The sequence below is a fragment of the Symsagittifera roscoffensis genome, chromosome 1 (assembly GCF_963678635.1).
Source record: "Symsagittifera roscoffensis chromosome 1, txSymRosc1.1, whole genome shotgun sequence".
NCBI lineage: Eukaryota > Metazoa > Xenacoelomorpha > Acoela > Convolutidae > Symsagittifera > Symsagittifera roscoffensis.
In genome coordinates, this window is record NC_087062.1 from 70,159,199 (window position 1) to 70,174,996 (window position 15,798).

Consider the following 15,798-nt stretch of genomic DNA (forward strand, 5'->3'; position numbering starts at 1 on the left):
CGCTGAAACTGCCGCGGATCCGAACGCAATTGAAGTCGTTTATGGCGTCAATACACAGTCTCCACAAGTATTTGCCAGCGTTGGCCGAATCTTCTTCGCCATTACGGCCGCTATTAAGTAAAAGCAATTATTACATTTGGACGCCGGAATGTCAATGCGCATTTGAAAATTTAAAGAAACAAGTTTCCAATATTGTGGAATTGCGACATTTCGACATTCACAAAGATATACGAATTGTGTGCGACGCGAGCCATAACGGCATTACGAGCGGTACTCGAGCAATTGGGACCGAAGGGGTGGAGACCGATTTCATTTGCCTCAAGATATGTGAACGACGCGGAGAAAAAATATTCGACGAATGAATTAGAAATGTTGGCAGTAGTGTGGGGGGGGGGGGCTGAGTATTTCCGAAATTGCAAACCGGAAAGAAATTTTTGGTAGTAACAGACCATAAAGCGTTAATTTCCCTCTTAAACAGCAATAATAAGAAAAATAAGACCAAGTTTAACCGGTTAACGCCTTGGTTGGATCGACTCATTCCATTCGATTTTAACGTGAAACATAAACCAGGGGTGAAAATAGGGCTAGCGGACTACTTATCACGAACTTCAAGTAAAGAAGCGACACCAACTAGTACGTGCGATAACATGTTCACAGTTGCAAAGATAAATTCAATACGTACTAATCTCGGGTTTGTTCAAAGTAACGCATCCAGTGGACCCGAAATATACAATCGTACATCCAAGAGACAGAAGATCAAAGCACATAATCAGCAATCTATAAAAAGATTGAAAATTTCGTCACGCTTTCAGCCAGTAGAGGGTGTAAAATCATGCGAACGAAAATTAACCAAACAAAATCAAACACATGGATCAAACCAACGGCTCTGCAGTATACGCGAGAATTTAGACAGTGCTATTACTCAATTGGAAGAAAGTCGTTTAAATCTAAATTCAGATTCAAACACTCACATCGAAATAAACCGAAGTATGAAAAAATGGGAAAAAATTTTAAAACAACATTTAAGTTTAGACAGTAGCACGAACGAAATAGAAGAATTATCATCAAGTTTACATTTAGAAGCCATTACAAAAGAAACTAGATCAATTAAAACAAATACTACTTTATCGTTACCATCAGCGTTTAAAGGCGAAGCAAACCCACCGGTGGATCCGAATACAGTGTGTATGTCAATTGTACCCCGCGGTTACAAGATAGTTAGCAAGATCACTTCACTTCCTGAGTTATTTAATTTACAATTCATCGAGTCAAATTATGTTTCCTATCCTCAACTTAGTGCAATTAGAGAGTTATTTATAACAAGGGACCCCAAAATTCTTGAAAAAATTTTAGCCATGAACCGCTACTACTCCCGATTCGTCAACAATTTCTACGTGAAGGAAAATGTTGTGTGGATGGACGACAAGCTGGTTATACCGATGAACCTCCAAACCGCTATCAATAACAGGATTCACGCATTTCATAAAGGAAATTCAAACAAGTTTGACGCCGCCAAAGACCTCTGGTACCCCTATTTTTACCGTTCAATCGCCTCAATTGCAGAAAATTGTCCAGAATGTACTGCCGCCGGTAAGAACTTGAGACCCCTTTTAAGCAAAAACCAACTGGGAAACATTTCTGAACCAAAAGAACCGAACGAATCGGTCCAGCTGGATTTCTGGGGCCCTATTAACTAATTAAACGAGTCTCAAAAATATGTGTTAGTGGCAGTTGATCGTTTTTCACGGTGGCCATCAGCTATAGTTTGTGGAAACAACCGGTCAGATAAGATCATGACGTTTTGAACAACATATATTTAAACCACGGCGTACCCCGGAAGATCCACTTGGACCAAGGAACAAGTTTCATGTCGAATGAAGTCCAAATTTTCTGCAATGGGGAGGGAATCGAAATAACAAAATCACCGGTAAATGACCATTGGGCAACCGAATGCGTTGAGCGCACCATTGGTAGTCTTAAGAATTCGATCTTGACGTTTGCACAGGAAAAACACCCCGAACTATTGGAAAAAATGATCGAACGAGCCCTTGGTGCCCTTAGATTCTCGAAGAATGCAACGCTTAAAATTTAGCCATTCGAGGCACATCACGGTCGAGAGGCAAATACAGTGCTAAGAAATCTTACGAAAAATATTCTCTTCAGATCCTGGATTGGTATCGAGCTCTAAAAACAAAGAATGCTTGTTTAGATGAAGCTGATCCGAGTGTGAGGGACATGCCGCACCCTATTCAGACGAACTGGGGGGTAAGGTCTGACCTGACGTACGACATTAAGCAGCCATGCGCGTAAATTAACAGATGAGCAGGCCGAAAACCAGGATGACGAACCATCCATCATTAAAGCGGCGGAACAGCCTAAACAACCTGGACCCTCGGATACCTTGTACCGTCGAACCGGAAGTAAAGACTTAAAAACGTATAGACAAATCCATTCTAAAATAAAATCACAGAGTGCGCATACGTTAACGCTAAACAACGGGATTGTGCTTAGGGAATCGGGTGTGGCAATAAAGAAAAAGCCACCGCCACCGACCCCGAAAAAAGAGAAGAAGCGAGCCAAGGGGAAAATCAACGTCGGGAAACAACAACATCGGAGACAAATCGGACGATGACTTGAAAACAGCGGGTCGGAGTCGGAGGAAAGCGACCACTTACCAATCATATCGGTAAAGAAACCCACAACAGTGGTCACTCAAGCGGGACCTTTCACAGCCACAAAACACTTCGACAGAACTAACGGCAACAAGCGAACAAGCACAATTAGAATCGAGACTGAGCGACAAAGCTAATATCACAGTACCAGACACGGGAAGCGATGAGGACACGATCCCCGCACTATAGCGGCGAAACCGATATACAAACTCTACGGGAACAGAAAAAACCTGCACCCACGCATAAGAAGAAAAGAGCACCACGGAAAGCAAGACTGCCTTCAAACAGCAGCCAAAAGGATAGTCGGAGGGACACGGCGTCGCGGAAAAGCGGACGAAAAAAACAGCAGTCACTAAAATGGGCGGCGTAATGATCGATTGCATTACAGCAAAACATGACCAAGCGGAGGGGAAATAATCCAAAAAAAAATTATCTTGAGCCCAGGGAGAGGGTTGACCAGCATTGACCAGAAACTCAAAAAGTTTCATCAACGCTTGGTGATCCTTTAGTTGTTAAAACCGATGTTATATTACGCTAGTTCATTAACCTTTAAAAATCATCAGTCAGTAATTTCGTCATTTTTCATTAACTTTACAATCAACAGCATACAGTATTTTTCAGTCATTTAAAGTTTTCATTATTGAAGGGGGAGTGTCGTACAGTGCTAATTCAGTTCATGAAAGTCTAAGTTCTATCCGTCAATCAGCTGTCAAATATGGTGCTAATTAGTCTATTGGTAAGTGCTGGCCTTGGTATTGTCAGTCACCCTTGGTTGACCTCTATCGTCACTCTTAGCTATAACTTTGTGAGGTTAAGATTTTACTCATCGGAATTTACTTATTGATTGAGTCGCGTTTTCAACAATTAAGACACCCAATTGTTCTAATTTACCAACGTCGTTCATTTTTTTTCCTCCTAGAGCAATTTTTTCGTCCAATATTAGTTACCTACTTTCTTTGTATTATATGTTATTGGTTGGCTTTGCACCTGAAGTTTTCGTTTTCCACTCATTTGTTAAACTCTTCCATTGTGATTTTTTTTAAGTTTAAGTAAGACTGTTTCATCCAAAAAAAGATACATCTGATCTTTTTTGAAACTTAAGGATAGTCTTTGAAGTATAGTAGAAATAGCTGAAGCTTAAAAATTGAGAAAAATGAGTGTTGTTGAACACCACAACCTTTTTAAAACATTTGAATTGTTTTCATTCGAAGTTAAATATTAGGTATGATTGTGTTAGATTGTACCATGTGCACAAAAATGCATTTTTTCTGTTTATGGAACCTTTGCGTTTTCGCATACTTTCAATTGCTGTTACATTAGGGTGATTTAAAAAAAAGTTTTTTCTATATCCAAATTTTTTAGTAAAGAAAATGCTTAAACTGAAAAACGTTTCTTCGATAATTTTTCAGAAGAAAAAATTTTTTTATCAGGAACGGTTTTTTTGTAAACTTAAAAAACAAGCCTTTTTTGTTTATGGAATTGTTGGATTTTCGCACATTTTTAATTGCTGTAACATTAGCGTGATTACAAAAACGGTTTTTCCTATATCCAAATTTTTTAGCAATGAAAATGCTTAATCTGGAGAACGTTTCTTCGATAATTTGCTGTTTGATGAAAGCAAGTTTTATTAATTTAAAAATTGTTCAATCTTCGTAGGCTACCTTTTTTATGAAAAAAAAGCTTTGGCACTTTGTCTTTTAGTTTTTTCAATTTTTGAGAAATTAATTAAGTTTCAGTACTGAAGCAAAATAGTCGGGTTGGAGAAAAAAAGATCAACACTTCTGATTAGCTTCAAATCAATTACTGTTCTGAATATTTCGCATGTAAGCTAAATCTTCCCAGATATCATCAAAATACTGTTGAATTCAATCAACTCTATTGAAAATTGATTTTTTTGTTCTCTCGTAACTTTCATATAAACATTTAAGCCGAGAACCGTGAATTGTAATTGATAACGGGCATCCATTTTGTCGTTTTAACTAATTTTTTTGCATTAACTTTTGCACTCCAACTATGGTTTGAGTTGAATGTTTTTTTGGCGTAATCAAGGTGATATTGATATATGGTTTTGAAACACTAACACTTGTTTTTCAGTTTCGAATTTCTCCCAAACGTTTTTTTGAAGGAATTTTTTTTAACGTTATCTAATCAATAGCTTTCAAAAAGCCAAGATTTGAGCTTCAAACTTCAGAATTGGGCACTATAAAATCAACTTTCAAACGCAACATTTTAAAATTTTCAAGCTTTTTTCAGCGATTCAGATCAAATCAATTTTTTAAAGAAGTTTTCGTTGCAGCTTGAATCATTACTGAAAAATTTCAAAAAGTCATATCACTCAAATTTTTGATATAATGTCTTCGGATTGCAATTTGTGGGAGAAAAAGCTTCAAAAAAAGTCCTTTCTTACATTCTTGGGTCGTCATAATTATTGTAGCAGATCTTATTATCAATGCTCAATTCAACAAAAACTTTCTTTTGTAGCAGATCTTATTATCGATGCTCAAATCAACAAAAACTTTCTTTTGCTTAGATGACTCTAATTATAGCAGTCTAAACAATTTATACAGAGAAAATACTTAGTGGGCTTGCATTTTTTAAAAATCAGTTTGTATTTAGACGCTTGCTATGAGAAACAACAACTAAGAAAACTCATTGATATACTCATTAAAAAAACTGCCAAAAAACGAATCTGAGCTGAGTACAGCAATTGCAGAATCCTATATAAGAAGCACAGAAGATTCTCACATAGTTCTTATTAACGCGAGCCTTTTTTCCTTTCCTTGTTTTCTTTTTTGAGCGTGCGTTGATGGCCTAAATTAGGATTGAAGAATTTAATATCGGCATCAACTTGAAACAGTTAATGATTCAAAATTCATGACAAGTTTTTGCGGAAAAATCATAACAAAGCTGAAGTTTTCTATAAAAAACTGTTTTAAACTAATTACCAAATTACATTCTTAAACAGGAGCGGATTTAGGAGGACACTTTTCCTCAGGGATTTTACCCTCTCTCCAACCAAAGGGTCCCTCCTTTGATATTATTTTATGACATCCAGTTTGGGCCGAACAACCCTAAAATTTTTGACGTCAATGTTTTATGACATCCAGTTTGGGCCGACCAACCCTAAAATTTTCGACGCCAACATGTACTAATTTTGAAGCAGAGCGCGCGCCGAAAAAACTTAATTTTTTGTCAACATTTTCCAAAAAATGCCCAAAACGGTAATTTTGACCTGTTTGTTTTCAACTATTTGGCTGTGGTGCGAAAATTTTGGTCATGAATGCTTTTAGAGTTTTCTGGGAATGCTCGGAAAATCAGTTTGGTTGACCTACAAAATGAGAAAATCCGCTCTCCCCTCCGAGAAAAACCTAGATCCGCTCCTGTTCTTAGGAATTTTTGATTTTTTAATTTTTGAAATCGTTTATTTTTTTAATAACTTGAGTTATAAGAAATAGGTTTTTGAGCAAAAAACTTCCTTCTCATTGCTTTATAAAACACGCTACCTTCTGCGCTCGCTTGTTTTACCCGCTTGCTTTAATCAAGAAATTTGGACTTAAATTTAAAAAAAAATAAAACCAGTTTTTTTATTTATTATAATTAAAACATTAAAACAACTTTCATATGAAGCATCAGCTTCCAGTTTAAAAAATTGCTTTCATATGAAGCATCAGCTTCCAGTAAAAAAAACTGAAACACTTCCAAAAACAAGGTCCCTCCCCATTTATTTCCACACACTGATTGTGGTTATTTGAATTCTATGCGCATGCGTTGCGCAGAAGATACAACCAGCTTTTGATTGATCAAAATAAGTGATAGCGAAGTTTCAACTGACTTTAAGGATAAACAAGACTGCTCGTATCAGGGCGAAGCCCTGAATGTTCCGACAGCCTTTTAAGGTTTATGGAGCAGCAGTAATAACATAAAAAATCAAATGAAATAAAACAAAATGAAAGTTTTCTTTTCCAAAATTTGAAATTTTTTTATGAAAATCATCACCCCACACGCCATTAAAGTACAAAAAGATAGATTTCGTTCCTTGTAACAAATCAATTATGGCAAAAAAAGCTTCGTTCAACCAATTTGGAACGATTTATAAGACGGATTAAATCTCCGCTTACGCGTTAATAGCGCGAATTATATCGCGCGTTAATTGTCCCAAATTGGTCAAAATGGCAATCTTTAAACCCTCATAACTTTACGAAAAGTGATCACAAGTGAAAGGTCTTTTCAAATTTAAGTTCAAGACAACAATGGCTTTCGAATGATATAAAAAAAATTCCGTCGAAAAATGGCTAGTTAAAAAGTCGAAATTTGTCTGAAGAAAAAAAAACCCACCCCGAGCACAAATATTCCGTTACTTTCGTATCGAAAGTCAGAACAAAAATTAGAACCTGCAATTAATTTGCAGGTTCTAATTTTTTATCCTTAAAGTCAGTTGAAACTTCGCTATCACTTATTTTGATCAATCAAAAGCTGGTTGTATCTTCTGCGCAACGCATGCGCATAGAATTCAAATCACCAAAATCACCAATTAATTTTACAAAACACTTCATTCTTAAAACTATTCAATACAACCTTTTAGTGTATTTGCATTTTTGAAACTTCATCAAATTACAGCTTCATTTATAAAAAAAACGCTGTGTCGAAAATTACACAAAAAACCACCTCGATAGGCCGACCAACCCTAAAGTCTATAGGCAATTAGAACAAAAATTTTGTCTCTCATTGTCCTATTGAAATTACTATGCCCAGCTCTTAATTAGAATTGGAACCAAACTTGTTCAGAAAAGTTTTTTTTTCTTGATAGGGAAACTATTTTGACATTTGAAGGCAACTGTTGGGATTTGCGTGGCAATACTTGCATGTTAGAATACAATATTTGACCTCATATGAGCTTTCTCTACAAAACAAAAACAAAAGGATATCCAAATCATGGCAACTGAAATGATTTCTGCATTAATTAGAAGCCTAAACACTAAACAAGACTGCTCGAATCAGGGCGAAGCCCTGAATGTTCCGACTGCCTTTTAAGGTTTATGGAGCAGTAATAACACTTAAAAAAATTCAATGAAATCAAACAAAATGAAAAAAAAAAAATTCGAAAATTTGAAATTTTTTATAAAGTACAAAAGGATAGATTTCGCTACTTGTAAAAAATCAATTATGGCAAATAAGCTTCGTTAAACCAATTTGGAATGACTTTTAAGACGGATTAAATCTCCGCTTACGCGTTAATAGCGCAAAATATATCGCGCGTTAATTGTCCCAAATTGTCCAAAATGGCAATCTCTAAACCCCCATAACTTTCCGAAAAGTGATCACAGGTGAAATATTTTTTCAAATTTGAGCTCAGGACGACAATACCTTTCGAATGATATAAAAAGATTCCGTCAAAAATGGCTAGTTAAAAAGTCGAACTTTGTCTGAAGAAAAAAAAACCCACCCCGAGCACAAACAATCCGTTATTTTCGTATCGAAAGTCGGAACAACAACATGCACATGACGAAAAGAAACAAAAGTTTCAGTGTGTTTGCGTTACTTTTTGTTCCGACTTTCGATACGAATGTAACGGAATATTTGTGCTCGGGGTGGGTTTTTTTTCTTCAGACAAATTTCGACTACTTAACTAGCCATTTTTGACGGAATTTTTTTTATCTTTCGAAAGATATTGTTGTCTTGAGCTCAAATTTGAAAAGATATTTCACCTGTGATCACTTTTCGTAAAGTTATGGGGGTTTAAAGATTGCCATTTTGGACAATTTGGGACAATAAACGCGCGATATATTTCGCGCTATTAACAAGTAAGCGGAGATTTAATCCGTCATAAAAAAAATTCCAAATTGGTTTAACGAAGCTTATTTGCCATAATTGATTTGTTACAAGTAGCGAAATCTATCCTTTTGTAATTTATATGGCGTGTGGGGGATGATTTTTTATTTTAAAAAAATTAAAAATTTTTGAAAAAAAAATTTTTATTTTATTTCATTTCAATTAATTTTTTTATGTTATTACTGCTGCTGCATAATCCTTAAAAGGCAGTCGGAACATTCAGGGCTTCGCCCTAATACGAGCAGTCTGGTTCAAATTTAAAAATTGTTTTGATTGTTTCAAACATGATAAATTCTAAAATTTGAGTCTATAGCGAAACAAGACTGCTCGTATCAGGGCGAAGCGCTGAGTTTCCCGACTGCCCTTTGAGGTTTATGGAGCAGTAATAACACTAAAAAATTCAATGAAATAAAACAAAATGAAAAATTTTTTTTTTCTAAAATTTAAAATTTTTTATGAAAATCATCCCCCCACACGCCATATAAAGTACAAAAGGATAGATTTCGCTACTTGTAAAAAATCAATTATGGCATATAAGCTTCGTTAAACCAATTTCGAATGATTTTTAAGACGGATTAAATCTCCGCTTACGCGTTGATAGCGCGAAATATATCGCGCGTTAATTGTCCCAAATTGTACAAAATGGCAATCTCTAAACCCCCATAACTTTTCGACAAGTGATCACAGGTGAAATATTTTTTCAAATTTGAGCTCAGGACGACAATAACTTTCGAATGATATAAAAAGATTCCGTCAAAAATGGCTAGTTAAAAACTCGAACTTTGTCTGAAGAAAACAAAACCCATCCCGAGCACAAACAATCCGTTACTTTCGTATCGAAAAGTCGGAACAACAACATGCACATGACGAAAAGAAACAAAAGTTTTATTGTGTTTGCGTTATTTTTTGTTCCGACTTTCGATACGAATGTAACGGAATATTTGTGCTCGGGGTGGGTTTTTTTCTTCAGACAAATTTCGACTACTTAACTAGCCATTTTTGACGGAATTTTTTTTATCTTTCGAAAGATATTGTTGTCTTGAGCTCAAATTTGAAAAAATATTTCACTTGTGATCACTTTTCGTAAAGTTATGGGGGTTTAAAGATTGCCATTTTGGACAATTTGGGACAATAAACGCGCGATATATTTCGCGCTATTAACAAGTAAGCGGAGATTTAATCCGTCATAAAAAAAATTCCAAATTGGTTTAACGAAGCTTATTTGCCATAATTGATTTGTTACAAGTAGCGAAATCTATCCTTTTGTAATTTATATGGCGTGTGGGGGATGATTTTTTATTTAAAAAAAATTAAAAATTTTTGAAAAAAAATTTTTTATTTTATTTCATTTCAATTAATTTTTTTATGTTATTACTGCTGCTGCATAATCCTTAAAAGGCAGTCGGAACATTCAGGGCTTCGCCCTAATACGAGCAGTCTGGTTCAAATTTAAAAATTGTTTTGATTGTTTCAAACATGATAAATTCTAAAATTTGAGTCTATAGCGAAACAAGACTGCTCGTATCAGGGCGAAGCCCTGAGTTTCCCGACTGCCCTTTGAGGTTTATGGAGCAGTAATAACACTAAAAAATTCAATGAAATAAAACAAAATGAAAAAAAAATTTTTTCTAAAATTTAAAATTTTTTATGAAAATCATCCCCCCACACGCCATATAAAGTACAAAAGGATAGATTTCGCTACTTGTAAAAAATCAATTATGGCATATAAGCTTCGTTAAACCAATTTCGAATGATTTTTAAGACGGATTAAATCTCCGCTTACGCGTTGATAGCGCGAAATATATCGCGCGTTAATTGTCCCAAATTGTACAAAATGGCAATCTCTAAACCCCCATAACTTTTCGACAAGTGATCACAGGTGAAATATTTTTTCAAATTTGAGCTCAGGACGACAATACCTTTCGAATGATATAAAAAGATTCCGTCAAAAATGGCTAGTTAAAAACTCGAACTTTGTCTGAAGAAAACAAAACCCATCCCGAGCACAAACAATCCGTTACTTTCGTATCGAAAAGTCGGAACAACAACATGCACATGACGAAAAGAAACAAAAGTTTCATTGTGTTTGCGTTATTTTTTGTTCCGACTTTCGATACGAATGTAACGGAATATTTGTGCTCGGGGTGGGTTTTTTTCTTCAGACAAATTTCGACTACTTAACTAGCCATTTTTGACGGAATTTTTTTTATCTTTCGAAAGATATTGTTGTCTTGAGCTCAAATTTGAAAAAATATTTCACTTGTGATCACTTTTCGTAAAGTTATGGGGGTTTAAAGATTGCCATTTTGGACAATTTGGGACAATTAACGCGTGATATATTTCGCGCTATTAACGCGTAAGCGGAGATTTAATCCGTCTTAAAAATCATTCCAAATTGGTTTAACGAAGCTTATTTGCCATAATTGATTTGTTACAAGTAGCGAAATCTATCCTTTTGTACTTTATATGGCGTGTGGGGGATGATTTTTTATTTAAAAAAATTAAACATTTTTGAAAAAAAAATTCATTTTATTTCATTTCATTTCATTTTTTTATGTTATTACTGCTGCTCCCTAATCCTTAAAAGGCAGTCGGAACATTTAGGGGTTCGCCCTGATACGAGCAGTCTGGTTCAAATTTAAAAATTGTTTTGATTGTTTCAAACATGATAAATTCTAAAATTTGAGTCTATAGCGAAACAAGACTGCTCGTATCAGGGCGAAGCCCTGAGTTTCCCGACTGCCCTTTGAGGTTTATGGGGCAGTAATAACATTAAAAAATTCAATGAAATGAAACAAAATGAAAAAATTTTTTTTTCTAAAATTTAAAATTTTTTATGAAAATCATCCCCCCAAACGCCATATAAAGTACAAAAGGATAGATTTCGCTACTTTTAAAAAATCAATTATGGCATATAAGCTTCGTTAAACCAATTTGGAATGATTTTTAAGACGGATTAAATCTCCGCTTACGCGTTAATAGCGCGAAATATATCGCGCGTTAATTGTCCCAAATTGTCCAAAATGGCAATCTCTAAACCCCCATAACTTTACGAAAAGTGGTCATAGGTGAAATATGTTTTCAAATTTGAGCTCAGGACGACAATACCTTTCGAATGATATAAAAAGATTCCGTCAAAAATGGCTAGTTAATAAGTCGAACTTTGTCTGAAGAAAAAAAACCCACCCCGAGCACAAACATTCTGTTACTTTCGTATCGAAAGTCGGAACAACAACATGCACATGACGAAAAGAAATAAAAGTTTCAGTGTGTTTGTGTTACTTTTTGTTCCGACTTTCGATACGAATGTAACGGAATATTTGTGCTCGGGGTGGGTTTTTTTTCTTCAGACAAATTTCGACTACTTAACTAGCCATTTTTGACGGAATTTTTTTTATCTTTCGAAAGATATTGTTGTCTTGAGCTCAAATTTGAAAAGATATTTCACCTGTGATCACTTTTCGTAAAGTTATGGGGGTTTAAAGATTGCCATTTTGGACAATTTGGGACAATTAACGCGCGATATATTTCGCGCTATTAACGCGTAAGCGGAGATTTAATCCGTCTTAAAAATCATTCCAAATTGTTTTAACGAAGCTTATTTGCCATAATTGATTTGTTACAAGTAGCAAAATCTATCCTTTTGTACTTTATATGGCGTGTGGGGGATGATTTTTTATTTAAAAAAATAAAAAAATTTTGAAAAAAAAATTTTCATTTTGTTTTATCACTTTTAATTTTCTAATGATATTACTGCTCCATAAACCTTAATGGGCAGTCGCAACAATCAGGGCTTCGCCCTGATACGAGCAGTCTTGGTTCCATTTAAAGCTGATGATGATTTCTATCAATTGTTTCAGAAAATGTTTCGAAAAAAAAAAAATTCTAGTGTTCTCATTAACTGAAGTTGTAGAAAAATCCTTGAAACTTTTTTGCCTATAGTATCCCAGTGATTTGTAATAAACACTACCATCAAATGTTTGATTGAACGTTGTATATTGTCTATTGTTTTCTGATATGAAATTTCTAAAAAGTTGAACCCCTCAAAACTGTTATTAACACTATCACTGGGTTGAAGCAACGCGTTGCAAATCAAACGAAATAAACATATTGTACGTCTTGAAAAAGCTGCTCGTATATCAGAGCAAGACTTTGAACGTTGCTACTGCCCTTTGAAGCTGAAGACAAAACACTGCTCCAGAAAAATAAAAAAAGTATTTACGAAAATAGTAATGAAATTTCTTGTTTTTTTTTTCATTTTCCACACGCCATTGTGAAAAAGAGCTGGAAATAGCGTCTTTTTCGTATTAAAAAGACCAAACTGCTGGCCTTAATTCAATTCATACGAGTTAACCTCTACAGACCAAAAATGCTAGTCATACAATTCCATAAACTAAGTATATGAAAAAAAAATCATACAAATTTCACACATTTTGCTAAAATGTGTTCATCAAATTTTCAGAGAGTTTTTTCTTGTTTTGTCGTAAAATCGGTGTATTGAACTAAATAAAAAAGAAATTTTTTTTGTAAAAAAGCGGATCATATAACTTCCATATGTAGTAATTTTTGAAATTGCCCCAAAATTTTTTTTAAACGCGAGTCGAATTTTGTACTCAAACAAACTTCTTTGAAATTATTTTTGCATGCAAATTTTTTTTTTGTGTGCTTAACGTAGTCCTGGATACACAAAAAATGAGACTTTTTCCTTTCCCCGGATACCTTTTTTCAAAAAACGCTAAAAACTGCTATCAATGTCTGATATATTAGAATTTCGAATTTTGAGAATAATCATCTTTGAATTTTTTTTGCCAACATTTAAAAGTATGATAATTTCACTGTTTGATTTGTGTAAAAAAAAACTCTTATACAATTCAGGTTGTTTCTAAATCATTGTAAATGCAAGACGAACAAAGATTTGGTGACTCTGTTTTTGACATTTGTCACGAACACATTCCAAACGTTTGAAGAATTTAATTCAAAACAAAAAAAACATTTTCTTTGTTTATGAGAAAAGACTAGTCATACAATTTCCATTTATGATATATCACTAATCATAGACCTTTCATGCTATTTTCTGAAAATTCTATGACTAGCGTTTTCTATATAAGAAAATTGTATGACTAGCATTTTTGGTCAACCCGGGCAGAATGTTAATTTGCAAAAAATTTTAATCCAACATATAGAGCGTGAATTTTTGCAGAATAATTGCATCTTATCTTTATACCAAACGATCACACATAAAGATATTTTAGAATACATTGAAAACAGTTTAAAAAATGTCAAAAACCCTTAATTAGAAGTTCGGAAATTTGCATAGCAAAAAAAAACAATCCAAGCAGTAATTTTCAGTGTTTTTTTTTTCAATTGAGAAAAACTATCTCTTTCATGTCATAGTAATTTAAACGTCTAAATTCTCTATTGGTTCAAGTTTTTTAGGATAACTATTGAACGCTGAACTATTGAAATTTTAACCAAGCTCAATTAGAATCAATGGTTTAAAGGGATGGATTTTCTTTTTTTACTTTTATAGATGGAAACTTGTAGCAAAAATTCGACTTATAATTTGCGTTCAGGAAATTTTTTGACAAAAAACAGCTAAAAAAAATCTTTTGCAAGGAATGAGATAAGCCAGCAATTAAATGAAACTGTATAATTGTTTTCGCTTTTATGTTAGGTAATTTGGTTGTATGCCCAGTAACCATGAGCAGCTATAATTCTTTTAGATTTGTTTTTAATTAAAAAAACTGAAAAAAAAATTTTTGTAAATGTTCTTTTTTCAATTGAGAAAAAGCTCAAATTAGCTTTTTCTTTTAGAATGCCAACACGAAAAATAAGATCAAAATTTTTTAAGAGTTTCTTAGAAAAAATAATAGTACGTACTTGAATACAGTCAGCATCAAACACCAACCGATTTTTGAGAAGTTTGGCTGCAGTTGATGACATAAAGAGACATTTAACATAGTGGTAAGGCGTTCTCTCATAGATCGTCGAATCACGCGTTCGATCCCCTGCCATTGCAATGAATAGTTTGAGAGGGACACGGGACGCGCTCTCAATGCACCTCTAGCTTCATTATTATCAAAGCTTGACTTGTTTAGGTTGCAATAGTGGTATTACTAAAAAGTTATAGGAGCAAAGCAAACCGAACTTGTGTAGAAAAAGAATAGCTTCACTCAATAAAATAACTCAACCTGGAACGTGGGGAAATACGCAGAAACAAACTTATAACCACAATCACAAAAAGTCTAAAAAAGTTAAATATCGTACAAGTATTAGACAGAAAGCCAATGAAAGTAATTTTTATAAAATTAACAACAAAATAAAATTGAAAATCAGAAAAATTACCCATCTCTGCGCGCTTTTTTTTCAAGATAGGTTTATCCGATGTAATACTTTCCTGTTACTACGTTTCTATTCACGAATAGTTTTGATTAAAAATCTGATACATTCCAGTCCTAGTTATTTTTGAAAAACAGCTCATTGGGGGAAAAACGTTAGATAGATCTACGGCCCATAGAGTTTTCCGAACATTTTAATGATTTTCTATTATACCTCTTGCGTGTAAAGTAAAGACGCTTAAGCAAATGAGAAACAAAATTGGAAAAAGAGTGTTGGCAGCAAAACAGTCATAGTTAGCAGCAAAAAAGCAAAAACATGAAAAAAAAAACAAGAAAATAAACCCATATTCTACCTCAAATTCTACCCAGCATAGCATCAAAAGAAAAAATAATGTTTTTCGAAGAAGTTCTCAAAAAGACAATTTACACGTTGAAAACTGCAAAATCAGAAAGTCGGCCGATGATTCTGAGCGGAAATTTGAATGGAAGTGATTATCCGTGAAATGGTTGAAAAATATGAATAAAAACCTAAAGTTCTGTTCATTCTCCGAATATTTTTGAACGGACTTTGAAATGTGACAGACTTATTTATGAAATGTTGCAAGAAGGCAAAACCCGCCCGTACCGGAAGACTTTGCACCTGTTATCAACCACTTTTTGTTGAACCCGCTATCAACAGTTTTCAACCCACAGTGAATATGCTTCTGAACCGACAGATGAAAGTAAACTTGTCATTTCAAAAATTGTTTGTTCCGACTTTTGACCAAAGTAAGGAAATTCTTGTTGGGGATTTTTCAGATTCTTTAACTTAAAATTTTTTTTAAGTTTTATTTATATAGTCTGAAATAATCTGAAAGAATATTTCATCTGCGATCGTTTTTTGCATGGGGGGCTTGAAACTTGCTGGCTTGGCCACTTTTTTTAAATAAAGGCGCAAGTTTTCCCCCTTTTTTCTACAC

At 34.2% G+C, this 15,798-nt stretch overlaps 1 protein-coding gene across 1 annotated transcript in view; it reads right to left on the minus strand.

Annotated features, from left to right (window-relative positions):
- Positions 1–14,445, minus strand: part of LOC134839597 (voltage-dependent calcium channel subunit alpha-2/delta-2-like) — a 28,346-nt gene extending 13,901 nt beyond the window's left edge. The window contains exon 1 of the mRNA XM_063855205.1: positions 14,382–14,445. The gene's annotated coding sequence lies outside the window, so the exon portion shown is untranslated. The remainder of the gene's footprint in view (positions 1–14,381) is intronic.
- Positions 14,446–15,798: the final 1,353 nt, after the last annotated feature.